We start from the raw sequence: 16,787 nt of genomic DNA, 5'->3' as shown, positions 1-16,787 counted from the left end.
AGGGTCCAAAGCCATCCTTGTTGCTCCTGGCTGCTGCTGCTGCTACTGCAAGTTCCCTGTGACAGGCTCCCTGTGCCTTTCCTCACGTATTTGAGAGACAAGAAACAACAGCAGGGTAAATGCCAATCAAACCCACAGTGGGATACCACTTAGCACCTATGAGGTTGGGTATTATCAGATAGACCAGATGTCCCCAACCCCTAGGCCACAGACACTAGTACTGGTCCTGTTAGGAACCGGGCTGCACAGCAGGAAGTGAATGGTGGGAGAGCGAGTGAAGCTTCGTCTGTATTTACAGCCGTTCCCCATCGCTCTCGTTACCACCTGAGCTCCACCTCTTGTCACATTAGCAGCGGCATTAGATTCTCATAGGAGCATGAACCCTACTGTGAACTGCACATACGAGGGATCAAGGTTGTATGCTCCTTATGAGAATCTAATGCCTGATGATTTGAGGCAGAGCTGAGGGGATGATGCTAGTGCTGGGGAGCGGCTGCAAATACAGATTATCATTAGCAGAGAGGTTTGACTGCACAGACCATAGTAAATCCCTTGTTTGCAGACTCATGTCAGAACACTGTCAGTGAGTGGCAAGTGACAATTAAGCTGCATCTTACAGAGCAGACTGGACATAAGCAATAGACTTCGGGTGTCACTGTCTCCCATCACCCCTTGATGGGACCATCTAGTTGCAGGAAAACAAGCTCAGGGCTCCCACTGATTCTGCATTATGGTGAGTTGCATAATTATTTCATTATATATTACAATGTAATAATAATAGAAATGAAGTGCAGAATAAATGTAGTGTGCTTGAATCATCCCGAAACCATCCCCGCAACCCCGGTCCATGGAAAAGTTGTCTTCCACGAAACCAGTCCCTGGTGCCATAAGGGTGGGGCCGCTGAGACATAGGACAGCAAGTGTTGGCAAGGATGTGGAGAAATTGAAACCCTTGTACCTTACTGGCGTCCATGGAAAATGGTGCAGCGTTTTGAAAATAGCCTGTCCAAAGGTTAAACATCGTTACCAGGTAACCCTAGGTATATACCCAAGAGAAATAGAGGCATGTGTCCACACAAAATCTTGTACATGAATGTTGATAGCATTATTCCTGCTAGCCACAAAGTAGAAACAACCCAAATGTCCACCAACTGAAGAATAAAAAAAAGTGGCATATTCATACAATGGATTACTATTCAGCCATAAAAAGGATTGGGGAACTGATACATGGATAAGGAACGAAGTACATACAACATGGATAAAACTTGAAAAAAAAAACAAAACTTGAAAACAGTATGCTAAGTGGAAGAAGCCGGATACAGAAGACCACATATGATGTGATTCCATGTATGTGAAATATCCAGAACAGGCAAATCCACAGAGATAGGAAGTAATTCGTTGGAGGATTACTGGACTGAATGTCAATATTATGACATAGTGTGAGCGTGTTTCGTGTTTGGTAATTGCAATCATTGTTGCTTTTGTTGCAGTCATCCAGTTTATTTATCTCTTGTAAAAATAAAATACAGTGTGTGTGTGAAAAAAAAAAGAAAGTAATTCGTGGTTGCTGGGGTGGGAAGGGGGAGGAATGAATAGGAACTGACTGCTTCTTTTAGAGGAAATGGAAGTGTTCTGGAATTAGATAGTGGTCATGTTCTCACAAACTGTGACTACATTAAAAACCTCTACATTGTACATTTTGAAAGCGTGAATTTTATGGTATGTGAATTATATCTCATTAAAAAAAACAACGAACAGTGGAAAGGGCTCACTTCTGGACCTAGCTGCCTAATTCTGGGATAGAGGCTTCACAAGCCCCTATCTACCCTCCTGGGTGTAGCTAGCAGTTGCAGAGAGAGCAAAGATGAATGCCTGCAGCATAGCTGAGGGGCAGTTGGTCCCAAAGTGGCCCCATTCTATATATTCCTGGCTGTGTCATGGTGGCAAGAATGTTCCTTCCACCCCTCCAAAAATTTTATAAGCGCCTAATTCCAAATAGTAAATCACTCTCTATCTTAAATACATAGAATGGTCTCTGTTTGGGGCATTAAGCCCTGACTAATTTATGGCCCCAGGCAACCACCTAGAACTCCATCCACCGGCAAACCCCACCTGCCTCCCTGAGGGATAGCAGGGTTGCTGTCCTAAGGCACCTGTAACTAGTATTGTGAAGCCCTTTGATTTTGGCCGAGGTATGAAAATCTGAAATAATATCTTGTAGTTTTGGTGAGCATTTTATTGATTACTAATGAAGATAACATCTTTTAATAAGTTTATTATCCATTTTTGTTTCTTTTTCTATGAAATGCCTGTTCATGTGTTCTGCCCACCTTTAAAAATTAAGTTGTTTGTAATTATCATCTTGATTTTCAGGAGTTCTTTGCCCATTCGGGATAGTAACCCTTTGTCAGTTGTTATAAATGGCAAATATCGTCACCTTTTTGGTGACTTGTCTTTTTATTCTTTTAAGTTTTGATGTAATTGAGTTTTGAGTCTTATTTAAGAAATCATTCCTTACCCCAAGATAATAAAGATATTATCCTATATTGTTTTCTAGAAGTTTTAAAATCCTACCTTTTGCTTTCAGTTGCTGGGCCATTTGAAACTGGTGTTTCTCTGTGGTGAGATAGGATGTAGTTTCATAGTTTCCCCTTAAGGATAACCAATCTTTCAAGCACCGCACTGATTTGTAATGTCACCTCCATCATACCCCAGGTTTCCATGTATGTGTTGGTCTGTTTCTGGGCTTCTACTCTGTTCCACTGTTCTGTCTTATATCTCTTGACGAATACCACATTTTGTTTTCTACTATAGCTTTATAATTCCTGATAGTGAGAGTAGGGCACATTCTCCTAAGTGGCTCCTTTTTTTCTTTTTTTTAATGTCTTGGCTATTGGGGGTATTTTGTTCTTCCATTTTGGGGGGTTTTCAATCAGCTTATCTAGTTCCAGGAAAATTCCTTTGGGATTCTTTTCTTGGAAGTGCATTAGATTTAGAATAATTTACATCTTTATAATATTCAGTGTTTATATCCATGAGCAGGGGATGTCTCTTTACAAAGACATTTTTAATTTCTCTTTTATAATTTCCTACTCATAAGTCTTGCACATCTTTAGTTAGATTTATTCTTAGGTGCTTAATATGTGCTAAGATAAATGCTATTTTTAAATTACATGTTCTATTGCTGGTGTATAGAATTCATTGCCTTTTTTATATCAGGAAACTTGCTAAATTCCCTTATTCATTCTAATAATTTGTCGATAAATTTTTGGATTTTCTATGTTGAAAATTATATGTGAAAAGTGATAATTTTATTATTCTAATCATTAGTTTTTTCTTGCTGTCATTTAAAAAAACTTTCTATGCTGCCTAGATCCTCTAGTATAATATTGAATAGAAGTTTTGACAGTAGGTATGTTCTTGTGCTTCTTCTGATTCTAAAGAGAAACTTTTAAAAATTCTGCCACTTAGTATAATGTCTGCTGTAAGTTTTTTGTACCTATCCTTTATTAAATTAAGGAAAGTCCCTTTCTTCCTAGTTTGCTAAAAGTTATATCGTCATCATCATTATCTTCATGAATACCAACTATATTTTATGGATTTCTTTTCTGATATATATTGAGATGATCAGGTGTTTTCCTCTCCTTTATTAATATGATGAATTACATTGTATTACTCTCCTGGAGCTGCCATAAAAAGTACCATGAACCAGGTGGCTTAAACAACAGAAATTTACTGTCTCAAAGTTCTGGAGGCTAGAAGTCTGAGATCAAGTAGTTGGTGGTGTCCGTTCCCTCTGAGGGCCGTGGGAGGGAATCTGTTCATGCCTGTTTCCTAACTTCTGGTAACCTCAGGCATTACTTGGCTTGTAGATGGTGTTCTCCCTGTTTCTTCACATCATCTTCTCTGTGCATATTGGTCTCTTTGTACAAATTTCCTGTTTTCATAAGGACACAGTCTTTTTGGATTAGGATCTACCTTAATGATCTCATCTTAACTTGCTCATCTGCAAAGACCCTATTTCCAAAATAACTCCCATTCACAGGTACTGGGGTTAGGATTTCAACATCTTTTGGAAAGACACAAGTCAACCCCTAATGTACATTTATGATTTCCTAATGTTGAACCAACCCTGAATTCCTTTATGATGTTATTTTTTAATACATACATTGTTGTGTTTAGTTTCCTAATATTTTGTTTAAATTTAATTTAGGATGTCTGTCTATATACTCATCAATATGACTGGCCTCTAATTTTCCTTATTGAACTGTTTTTATCTGGCTTGGATATCAAAGTTATAGGAGTGTCACAAAGTAAGTTAAGAAGTAGTTCCTCTTTTTCTTTTTTCTATTTTAAAAATTTTAATGAAAAATTTCAAACATACAAGGGTAGAGGAAATAATATAAAGAACCCTCATGTACCCATTACTCAGCTTCAAAAATTAACAACATATGACCAGCTGTATTTTATCTGTTCCATACTCTCTCAGTTTGGGTTGCTATAACAGATTACCATAGATTGGTAACTTAAACAACAAACATTTATTTCCCACAGTTTTGCAGATTAGGAAGTCTAAGATCAAGATGCTGGCTGATTTGGTTTCTGGTTAGGACACTCTTCCTGCTTTGTAGAAGGCTGCCTTCTTGGTATATCCTAATGTGGTGGAGAGAGAGATCAACTCCCTTCTGTCTTTTTTTATAAGGGCACTAATCCCATTTATGAGGGCTCCACCCTCATGACCTAATGACTTCTTAAAGATCCCATCTCCAGCACCACATTGGGGATTAGGTTTCAGCATATGTATTTTTTGGGGATACAAACATTCAGTCCATAACACATCCTACTCTGAATTCTTTTAAGGCAAATCCCATACATCATATCATTTCATCCAAACATCTATCAGTATCTATCTCTAAAAGGTAAGGCGTCTTTTTAAAAACACAGCCACAATGCCACTTATAACACCTAAATTTTTTTCAAAAATATGCCAAGTTAGAAAGAGCAGTATAATGGACTCCCATATGCACATTTCTCAGCTTTGATAATTATCAATTCATCATCAATTTTGTTTCATTTCAATTCATACTCATAACCCCCTCCAAATCATTCTGAAGCAACTCCCAGGCATTATATGATTCTAACTGTAAATTTGTAATATGTATGTTTAAATGATAAGGATTCTATTCTTAAAGAACTCTGTAATACATTAGCACACCAAAAAATTGACAATAATTCCTTAACCTGATCAAAAATCTAATCAGTGCTCAAGTTTCCCATTATGTCTCAGAATTTTTTTAACTGTTGATGTATTTAAATCAAATGCAAGCAAAATCCAGATGTTGCATTTAGTTGATCTGCTTCTTACAACTTTTTACATCCATGGTTTTCTTCTCTCTTTTTATATATTTCATTTTGGACCATTTATTTGTTGGAAGGAACTAAATCATTTGCCCTATATGTTTCCCACATTCTGGATATTTTTAAGTCCACACATGGCATCTGTTAACATTTTCTTCTCTCTCTTGTATTTTCTGTAAACCAGTGTGAGGTAAGCCCAGAGGCTTGATCAGCTTCAGTTTCTTTTTTTAGCAAGACTAATTCCTCGATGCTAATGGTGCTGCATATTGTGTCAATCAGGAGGCATAGAATGTCTGTTTTGTAAAACTATGAACCATCTCACTGATGTTTTTAGTGGCCATCTAATTTGTAATTATCATAGGTTTAAGGAGTTTCAAAAGATATAACTTCTGGCATATTATCAATATTGACGAAAAATGTCATATTACTCATTTAAATGTATCCATTGTAACCTAAATACTAAAGTAATTTAACACCCTCTCCTTTATCATCCTGACAAGTCCCTGTATTGCCTGGCAGAGAGCAGACTGAATGTGAGCTCTTAGCAGGCCTCCTGAGAAAGGAGAAATGAGCAAGGGGCTTAATTAGGCATGCCCAGTCCTTCATCCCAAACTCAGCAATCAGAGAAGACACTGAATTAGTGATTGAGAGAGGCTAGGGGTGGTTCTAAACTACTGTTCCTTCCAAGGAAAATATAAACTCAAAGGAAAAGTGGTTCCTGCCCTCTCCAACCTCGTATTTACATCCCTTAAGCAGTTGCTCTCAAACAGAACTGGTCTCAGAATCACAGGGAGGCATTTGTTAGAAATAGAGGTGTCTGGTGATTCTCATTCAGAGATTCATGGAGGGGCCTTGGAATCTGTTAGGCAGACATGTCTTGTGAGTTCACCACTGTCAGAGCTCTGGAGGGTTCTAGAAAACCAGCAGTTATACAGGTGGTGCCTCATTCCAAAGACAGTAGCTCTGAGTATGAATGAATTATTCCCTTTATCATAAAACAAGATAGCGATGCTTATCCCCTGGAGTTGTTTGAGGATTAAGGCACATCCATTCACTTAATAAATATTTATGGAGTGTCTGCTGTGTGCAAGGCAGTGTCCTGGACCCTGGGATGGGCGGGGAAAGAGAAAGAGAAGGAAAAGTTGCCTCAGGAAGGGAGATGGGCCTTAAGCCAGTGGTAACAAGGATGTAGGATGAGGCTGAAGGACAGAGCAGGAGAATCTTTGCTGATCTAGAAGATACGGGGTGGGGAGTGGAATGCTGACCACCCTCTTCACTCCCTTTCTGCAGGCAAAGAGCTCACAAGTCTAGAAGGTAAATAACTGTTAGGCGTTGAATGTTATCTCCCCAAATCTCATATGTTGAAGTCCTAACCCCCAGGGCCCCAGAATATGACCTTATTTGGAAATGCAATGCAAATCATTGTAGATGGAATTAGTTAAGATGAGGTCGTACTGGAGTAGAGTGGACCCCTACTCCAGTATGATTGATATCCTTATAAAAGGGAAAATTCAGACACAGAGACATGCACACATGTGAACGTGAAGGCAGAGATCAAGCCAAGGAATACCAAAGATTGCCAGGAAACCACCAGAAGCTAGGGGAGGGGCATGGAACAGATTCTCCCTCACAGCCCTCAGGAGGAACCATCCCTGCCAATATCTCGATCTTGGACTTCTAGCCTCCAGGACTATGAGATAATAAATTTCTGTTGTTTAAGCCACCCAGCTTGTGGTACCTAGTTAGAGCAGCCCTAGCAAACTCAGACAGCCACACGTACAGTACAGACGTTCATTTGGTAAAATGACAATAACCCACCTTTATTGAGTGAGGACCTGCATACATGCCATTTCTGTAAATGCATTACCTGCTTCATCTCACTTATGCCTCATGACAACACTAGGAGGTAGATACTATTATTATCCCGATTTTACAGAGGATGAAACTGAGGCATGGAGGTTAAGCCAGCTGCCTGAGGTCACATAGGCAGTAAGTAGTCAGGATTCAAACCCAGCACACCTAGAGTCTCTCAAGCCCAAGCTCTAAGCTTCCACAATCCCTGTTTAACTCGAAGCACTGAGTGTTTGTGCAAAGGCTCTTGAAACCAATGTCACTGGATATTTCTGGAACAATTTCCAGCCGTTCTCAGCTGGCACAGTGTCATGTCAAGAGGTGTCCTGTTTCGCTTGGCTGCTTTAATTCCGTTGGTCAAAACAAAAATCCAGGAGCCATACCACTTGGGTTTCCCTGAAAGAGCTGTGTGTGCCTCCACGTCTGCAAATTGCCCACCCCCGTTTCTCTACCGGGTTTGAAGGGTGAAGGTGGCTGAGATACACATGTATATTTTAGCAGCAGCAGCAGCTTCAGGGATTGCTGCTGCACACATAAGCAAGTCTGCTGGAAGGCAAATTGCAGCCATCTGACTTTGAAGGAACTTTCGTGCCGCTGAGCAGGATGGGAATCCCAGGACTGCCATCACCTGACATGGCCCAGGACCCAAGGATTGTCCCTTTGTTACCAAATGTGGCCCCATGTGGCAGCGTGAGGCTGAGCCCCTTCGCCTGCCTCCCCACCTCGAGCCCCACCAGGCAGTTTTCTCCCCCTGAACTGCACGCTTTTGTTGGGGGCTCTGCAGAACCTGGTCCGGCCTGCACTTCCCTGAGCTATTGGATTTAGAATCTGGGATTTTATTTCAATGCAGCCCTCATCCAAAGCCAGAAGTGGCTGAGCGTCTCCAAGCCCTGGGGTGGTTGGATGGGTGGTCAGGAAAGGCACTGCTGCTAAACAATGTCCTGGCCAGCAGCCCTGGCAGGCAGCAGGGAGCCACAGCCCATACAGCTTGTGGAAAGGATGGTGATCCGAGGCATGGGTGGAAGGCGGCAAGGAAAGGTGTGGGCCTTTTGGGGTCCCTTTGAGACGCACAGAGGCATAGTATGATGGCCAGGTCAAGGATGCTAGAACAGACACACCTGCATTATCATACCGGCTCCCGTATCAACTCACTTTCCTATCTCTAAGTTCTACCACATGTGTTTGCTTCACATGGTAATCACACGAAGCATCTGGCCCAGTACCTGGAACATTCTAGAAGTTTGATAGATGCACCTCCCTTTCCCCTTTTCTTTCTGGCATTTCCTCTATGACAGCAATATTTTAAGGGTGTTCTGGGGGTTCTATGTTATTTCAATTCAAGCAACATTTATTAAGTATCTTCCATAAACAAAGCACAGAGCTCGGTGCAGGGGATAAAGAAATGAACAACAGAGACCCTGATCCCCACTGTCACGTCACTCACTGGAGCCCTAGAGGTTCCAATGGGAAGCCATAGCCAACTGGTCCAGTGAGCCCACATCCCACAAGGGTGACCTACTGTCCCAGTTTATCCAGGACTGAAGCAGTTCCTGGGACATGGGGATAAAATCAGGAAGGTCCTGGGCAAATTGTGAGAGGAATTGGTGGTCACCCTAGTTCCAACACCCCAGCTCCCCGTTCCCACACATACAGTTTAGGTAATCCACTTGGATCAGCTTAATTGTTTTTATCTCCTGTATATAGTGAATTTCCAAGGAAGGTTTTGTCAGAAGAAATATTTTTGTTGCCTAAAAAAAGTTTTTTTTTTGACATCTTCACCTCCTTGCCCTATTCGATGAGCCATTTCTTTTGCAGACATTTTATTCATAGCGTGCACTCATGCACCAGACGTGATTCAACTGCTGGAAAGTACACACGTGCAGAGCTTCTCTCCACCTACAAAATGGGGTTATCAGTGCCGGCTTGAAATTCCCACCAAGGGAAAAGCTCACAACAATTTGAATTTGAAAATTACCCCTATAAATACAACTCAACCTGAAAGATGTGTCTTAGGACAGGAAGTCCCTTCAGCTTATCTATGTGCTTGAATGATTCCTTATTCCCTCCTATTGAATGAAACCTTACTTGTGAGATTACAGAAGCCACAGTCTACCTTTGCGCCTGAGTGTATTCAAGCATCGTGCTCTGCAAGGGTATTACTAAGCATCTCTGTCATTCTAGGGATTCGGGCCAGTGATCCTCGTTAAAGGATGCTCTAATTCCTTCCAAGACACTGATGCCCCTCTCGGCAAAAACATAGAGGCCCTGAGGCTCTCAGCATTCTTGCCTGCGTGGAGATGGTCTTTACCGAGGAAACAGAAGTTCAGCATGGTGTGTTCCTCCAGCTCCTGGGATTCATTGCACTGCAGAAGTCAGGACAGCTTTGTACCAACCCCAAAATCTTTCCACCAGGTTTCTTTTCTGCCTTCTCCAGGAGCTCATGCTTCCTTAGTAGTTGGTGAGGTTTCCTTGACACTGGCAGTGCCTAGGGACACGGAGTGCCCTTTAGGGAAGAATTCAGCCAGGAAGATAATAGATGCTGATGTCAGAAGGGGAGCCCTGGGGGGAAAGAATCTGGAGAGTGCTGTTTCTGTAATTTCCCCATGGAATTTCGATCTGCCCTTGCCAGGGAATGAGCTCAGACAAATGAGTTTATTTATTCTCTTGAGTGACTACCAGAATGGAAGTGTCGCAGAGCGAAGGGGGATTCGGGGAGCAAACCACAATTAGTGATATTATCCAGAACTTGGCACTTCCAAGATTTTCTTTTTTCCTTTCACAGAATATTAATTGGGCTGCAATTTTTTTAGACAAAATAATTTCCTGAAGTCTGAGTCTTCCTTTCTGGATTTGCAGACTCTATCAAGGCATTTTTGTCAAGTCCCCAGATTTTAAATTATTGTTTGAGGCCAAACTCACACTTGTAACAGCAGAGACGTGTTCTTCATTCTAAGAGGAAAAGCCCCATTTTCTAGGGTTATTCTTAGAGAGGTTGTTGATAGTGGAGCCAACTGACTTGAGGAGGAAATAACTCCACCAATTAAAAAAATGGGCAAAGGATCTGAATAGACATTTCTCCAAAGAACATACACAAAGTGTTGATAAACATATGGAAAGATGCTCAACATCATTGGCCATCAGGGAAATGCAAATCAAAGCCGCAATGAGATGCCATTTCACATCGGCCCAGATGGCTGTAACAAAAAAGTCAGATAATAACAAGCACTGTCAAGGATGTGGAGAAATTGGAACCCTTATGCATTGCTGGTGGAAATGGGAAATGTTGCAGCCACTGTGGAAAACAGTCTGGCAGTTCCTCAAAAGATTAAACGTAGAGTTACCATGCAGTCCAGAAATTCAAGAGGATTGCAAACATATATCCACACAAAAACTTGTATATAAACGTCCATAGCAGCATTATTCATAATAGCCAACAGGTGGAAACAACCCAAATGCCAATCAGCTGATGAATAAACAAATTAAATGTGGTATATTCATATAATGGAATATTATTTGGCAATAAAAAAGAATGGGTACTGATACATCCTAGAACCTAGATAAACCTTGAAAACATTATGCTAAGTGAAAGAAGCCAGATATAGGAAACCACTTATTGTATGATTCCATTTATATTAAGTGCCTAGAATAGGCAATAGAAATCCATAGAAACAGAAATTGATCAGTGATTGCCTGGGGCAGGGAGTAAGGAAGAGGGAGGAAGGAGGAAATGGGGGGTGACTTTTAATAGGCAAGGGATTTCTTTGGGGTGATGAGAATGTTCTAAAATTACTGATTGTGGTAATGGCTGCACAATCCTGTGAATGTACCAAAAACCATTGTATGCTTTAAGTAGATGAATTGTATGGCCTTTAAATTATATCTCTATAAAGTAATTGTTTAAGAAAGGAAATGAAAAGGAAGGAATTGACTCTTGAACTGACTGCAGAGGACCAAGTGGTAGTCACCAAGGTGAAGGGCGAAGAGCAGAGCCTCTCAGCGTCAGCCTGTGCAAAGGCCCTGTGGCAGGAGAAAGCATGATACGTTCAGGGTTCTGAAAAGAAGCCAGTGGGGCTGAAACCCAGAAAGTGACGGAGAACAGAGTGACAGGAGGTTGGACAGCAGGGAGGGGCAAGATTCTAGAGGACTTTGCAGGCCAGGGAAGAGAGTTTTGTCTTTACCCTCAGGTCACAGACAGCTGTTACAGGAAATGACTATCAGATTTGCTTTATGATCAGAGGGACAGAGCTACAATGTGGAGAATGGATTGGGGAGAAGGTAGAGAGGAAAGTGAAGTACCACCGGCAGATCATGGAGCAGTTCAGGCAGCGATGACAAATAGCACCCGGGAGTGTTTGTCATCATAGGCACCTTGAGAAGTAAGCACACCAGCAGTTACCGTCTTCATTTGACACATGAAAAAGTGGTTGTATGTGGGGTCCTTCAGCAGCAAATTATAACAGAGATGGCTGTCTCCATTTTACCCTTAATGGAAACAGGAACTCCTGCCCCTGCCCCCGCCCCCCCAAAAAAACAGATCTCTTTTAGCTCTTGACTGGTGCCAGATTGGCACTTTTCTCCTCTTGGGTTTGCTGAAAGTAAATGTCACAATGCCAAGTACTCAACTGTGCACCCAGGAGACACAAATCTCCCTTGGAATCCCAGCTCCCCCGCTGGTGAACTGTGGCCTTAACCTCTCTATGCCTCAGGCTCCCCGGTCAGTGAAATGTTGATTAGAATAGTACATAGCTCAGGGGATTGTTGAGATAATTAAGTAAAACAATTCCCATAAAGAACTTATGACAGAGCCTGGTATATGTCAAGTGCCCAATAAATGTTGGCCGTTATTATAATTTTTACAATTGTTATTACTTTGAACAGAAAGCAGACATGCAACAGCTGGCTACTTCTCCCCTCCCAGCATCTGGTGGCTTCAGCATTTCACTGGCACCTCTCTAAGCAGAACTCTTTTCTTGCATCTCCTGAGCAGCAACCAACAGTCCAATATCTGGCCCTGAGAACTGACCAAGACAGAGGCCCTAGAGGCTCGTGCTCCAATGGCCAGGTGACACGTGGATCTAAAGTCCCTGAAGCAGCAGTATTTGTCCTTTCTGCATCATTGCATTGTCCCTGTTGCATTCCTGTGGAAGTGGAAGGCTCCCCTCTCAGAATGACCACTGACCACTTCATTCAAGCCCATGCATGAGACCAGAGCCGGCTTCCTGGGTGTGCAACCTGTGTAGTTGCCTCGAACCCTGCGCTTAGAAGGGCCCCATGCTTTGGTCAATGTGCTGCTTTTGCCATCTTGAAATTCTTAGTAATTTTCGAACAAGGGGCCCTCCCAGCTTTTTCGTTTTGCACTGGGCCCTGCAAATTGTATCATTATAGTGTGGCCCTACTGCCCCTCCAACTGCTAGCACCCACAGTGAGTAGTGGTGGTAGGGGAGGTCAGCTATTAGCTGATTTAAATTCAGCAAGGGAACCGTGTCACAGGCTATGACTGTGGGTATATGCCTGCCTTCTAAGCAAGCATGGGAGGTAGTGGTTAAGATTCAAGTAGCCATATTAAGAGGCGAAAGGGGCTCAGGAACCACAATCTTGTTTCACTCTCTCTCTCTCTGCCCCTCTCCCTCCCTCCTTCTTACTGTTTAGTGCCCCAGCATCTCTTCAGCCTAGGAACTAGGACCACGTCTGTATTCCTGTCCTAGGGCTGCCATAACAAAGTACAACAGACTGGGTGGCTTAAACAAATGAAATTTGTTATCTCACACTTCCGGAGGCTGGAGGTCCAAGATCAAGGTGTCAGCAGGGTTGATTTCCTCTGAGGCCTCTCTCCTTGGCTTGTAGGTCACCGTCTTCTCCCTGTGTCTACACACTTGCTCTGTGTGTATCTGTGTCCGTATCTCCTCTTCTTATAAGAACACCAGCTATATCAGCACCCACCCTAATGGCCTTATTTTAACTTAATTACCTCTTTAAAAACCCTATCTCCAAATAAGGTGACTTTCTGAGATAACGAGGTCTAAGACTTCAAAATGTGAATTTGGGGGTATGATGGTTAATTAATGTGTCGACTGGATCATGGGCTGCACAGATATTTGGCTAAACGTTATTTCTAGGAGTGCCTGTGTGGGTATTTCCAGATGAAATTAGCTTTTGAATCAGTGGACTCAATAAATTGATTTGCCCTCTCCAATGTGAGTGGGCATCATCCAATCCGTTGAGGGCCAGTATAGAACGAAAGACAGAGGATGGAAGAATTTGCCACCCCCAATCTGACTGACTGAGCTGGGACATCCATCTTCTCCCACCCTCAGCTCCCCTGATTCTCAGGGCCTCAGATTCACACTGAATTACACCACCAGCTCTCCTGGGTCCCCAGCTTACAGATAGCAGATGATGGGACTTTGCAACGTCCATAAAATTGCATGAACTAATTCCTTGTAATAAAGCTCTTCCTGTGTATATATCTAGGAAGAGCCTGTTTGTTCTAGAGAACCCTGACTAGTACAGGGGAGGACACAGTTCAGCCCATGGCAACGTCCTTGGAGACAACTGCTTCTTAAAAAGGAAGTGGGGACGGCGTCATCTCAGGACGTTAAGATGGTAAATGCCATGTCTGCGTGTGGGGGGAGGGGTGTGTATTGATACAAGTATTCACACAAAGGCTTTGCTTTCAGCCTCTGAAACAGGACTCATAGACCCACATTAAATCCAGGTTCTCTGCTCTGCTCACCCACCATCAGGCTTTTGCATGCAGCAAAGCACCACGTGAGTGGCACTAAGAACATAGACCAAAAAAAAAAAAGAAAAAAGAAAGAAAGAAAAAACAGGCTCTGCAATCCCAGTTCTAACTTTTCACATCTGTAAGATGGAGGTACTTTCTACAACTGCCACAAGGATTCAGTTAGATAACCCACGTAAAGCACTTAGCACAGTAACATTCAATAACTAATAACCATTATTAAATACCATCTGCAGCTTTCATGTAGTACTGGTAGCCTATTCATTCAGTCTTGAAATTATGGGTAAATAATCCCTCGAAAGCCATGCAGTTTCCAGAACAAGTTTTAAGCTTACTTTTTGGATCAACCAGGGCCCCTAGGTCAGCATTTCTGGGGAACCCAAATCCTTGGTGTAACAGAACTTACCTGATTTTCTCACTGAGGATCTTGGGACTATAACTCATTACTTAAATTTTCTTTATATTAGTCTTGATTTTTCAGTCTTCCAATTTGTGGACCTGTGGTTGTTTCCATAATCTTGTCTGTTCATTTTTATGTGGATTGTGCTAATGGATTTTAACTGTCCTCTAGTGTGTGTGGGGAGAGGAAATTACTCCTCCTAAGAAACCATATATGAATTGAGGGAAAATTTAATCTGATGGAGGGGAAGAGTAATTGGAATATGATTAAGTTTTATATATACTAATATTTTTATTAGTGTTTGCAAATCCAGTTAATGACTTAGAAAGTGAGTGAGAGTTTCACGCTCTCCAGGTGAGCCTGTGATGATAGGAGCTGTGGGGAAGGGAGACCCACTGACCATGGAACTTTTGGAGACGTTTGATTCCATGACCTTGACCCAGGCTTATGATCTGTGACAGACACTGTGGGCTTGTTCACCCAACACCCATACCCACTCTGGGCTCCTTCCCCACTTGCCTTTCTCTATGATCCTTTTCCCATCCTGCATTGCAGCCAGAGGAAGTCATGTGACACCATTCTGACCAATGAGGACTAAGCAGAGATCTGTGGGTGATGATACTAGAAAACATTTTCATTTCTGGATAGAAAGAAACAGAAAATGCTGGCACCGCCAACCCCTCTCATTTCACCCTTAACCTTGAGCACAGATCTCATGTCTGGAGCTGCAGGAGTCATCTTGGGTCCCTAAGGCAACAGGCTGCAACGGTGAAGATTGCAGAATGGGAAGACAAAAGAGACGGAGTCCTTGAGCAGCTGAGCCAACTCTGAAGTCCTCCTCACATGAGAAACTTAACCCTGATCTATGGAAGCCACCATTGGCAGGTTTTCCAAGATGTGCAGTTACATGCATTCCCAATGGACTTTAATTCAATGGACATCCTCAATGCCTTACAGAGTACTTCGCAGGGAAAGTTTCTAAAAACATAATCCAGAGAAACCCCTGGACTAGGGTTTGGGTGGCCTCAAGGGGAGTAGCTTGGGCAGATAATCACGTGGGCTCAGCTCAAACAGAAGTGGTCGTACTTCCACAGTGAGAAAGCAACCAAAAAAAGATGAGGCTGGGATGAGATGAGGGAGAATTAGGAAGTAGAGTCCAGAATGACTGCAGAAATAGCACCTTTTCTGCAGGGAGTCTCCAGTGCTAGAGCAAAGAATGGGATACATCGTTTCTGCCGATGTTGTATGTGTCGTCTCGCCCGCTGACATTGCTCCGGGCTGTCCTTTCACAGGAGCAATAAAGTCAAGCCGTGTGCACTTCACTCTGCAGTTTGCACAGCATTTGAGCATTTCTTTTGTCCTCTGATCAGTCCAGTTGTTTTGCATTGTAGCAGTGTTAGGGGGCAGAGGACACAGGGAGGAGATAGATGGGCTGAGATGCTGGGTGGCACCCCAAGGAGGGGCCTCGTGAAAAATTGCCCACATGGCCAAGGACTCCTCTGTTTGGGGTCCCTTCTGGGGCTTTGGTTCAGTAACCATGAAGGCTGGGAGGGGGAGCTGAGAGATCAGGGGGTAGGCAGAGTCTCCAAGGGCCGATGCAGGCTGGCAGGGATGATCAATACCCAGTGAGTAAAGGCAGGTGCAGAGCTAATGTGCAGCCTCCCTGTGGGCATCTGACTTTCCAGAAGCCACCTGCCAGGCTGGCCGAGCTCACCTCCCCTGCAGAGGGGCAGAGGCGAGGATGGCGGGTTCTGGGTGATAAATGGGCTCCTGCCTCGCCACCTTTCCTCTTCTCTGTGTGTGTCTGTGCATGAGGGGCCTCACTTCTCATGTCAGCTGCTGGCTCAGGCTGATGGATGAGCCGGAATGCTGCTGCCTCCTCCGTGCACCTGTTTCCTCCAGCCCCGACCCCCACCCCCATGACTACGGCGGACACTGCAGCCTCAGCTTTCACTCCAGCAGATGCGAAGATTCTGGGTGGAACTGAGGGCAGCCTGGCCACGCCTGAGGAACACCCCTGGGGTGCGCACTGTATCGTTTAGGCAGGCTAAACAGGTCCTGGTGATCCCACTGAGCAATGCTGGGGTGGCGGGGGCTGGGGAGGTGATGGCTGAACTAACACTTGTGAGAACTGGTTGTGAGACAGGAACTGTGCAGCCTCGTTGTCTCTTTAAGTGTCACAGGACCCTGGAAGCATTGCTCCCTTTTTGCAGAGAAACTGAGTCTCAAACCAATATCACTCATATGAGTATCTGACACAGCTGCTAAGTGAAACAGCCAGAATTTAAGCCCACTTCTCTAGCCCCAAAGGCTGCTGAGGAGTAGATTAAGTGTCCATGAAATACCCCTTCAAACCTGAGATTCTGTGTTCCAGGGCCACCATGGATGACACGAACTACTAGAGCATTGAATGATGCGTCAACATTTGGCATCTTC

Source organism: Leucopleurus acutus (genome assembly GCF_964270905.1).
Source record: "Leucopleurus acutus genome assembly, chromosome: 2".
Lineage (NCBI taxonomy): Eukaryota > Metazoa > Chordata > Mammalia > Artiodactyla > Delphinidae > Leucopleurus > Leucopleurus acutus.
Note: the sequence above shows the minus strand (reverse complement) of the source record.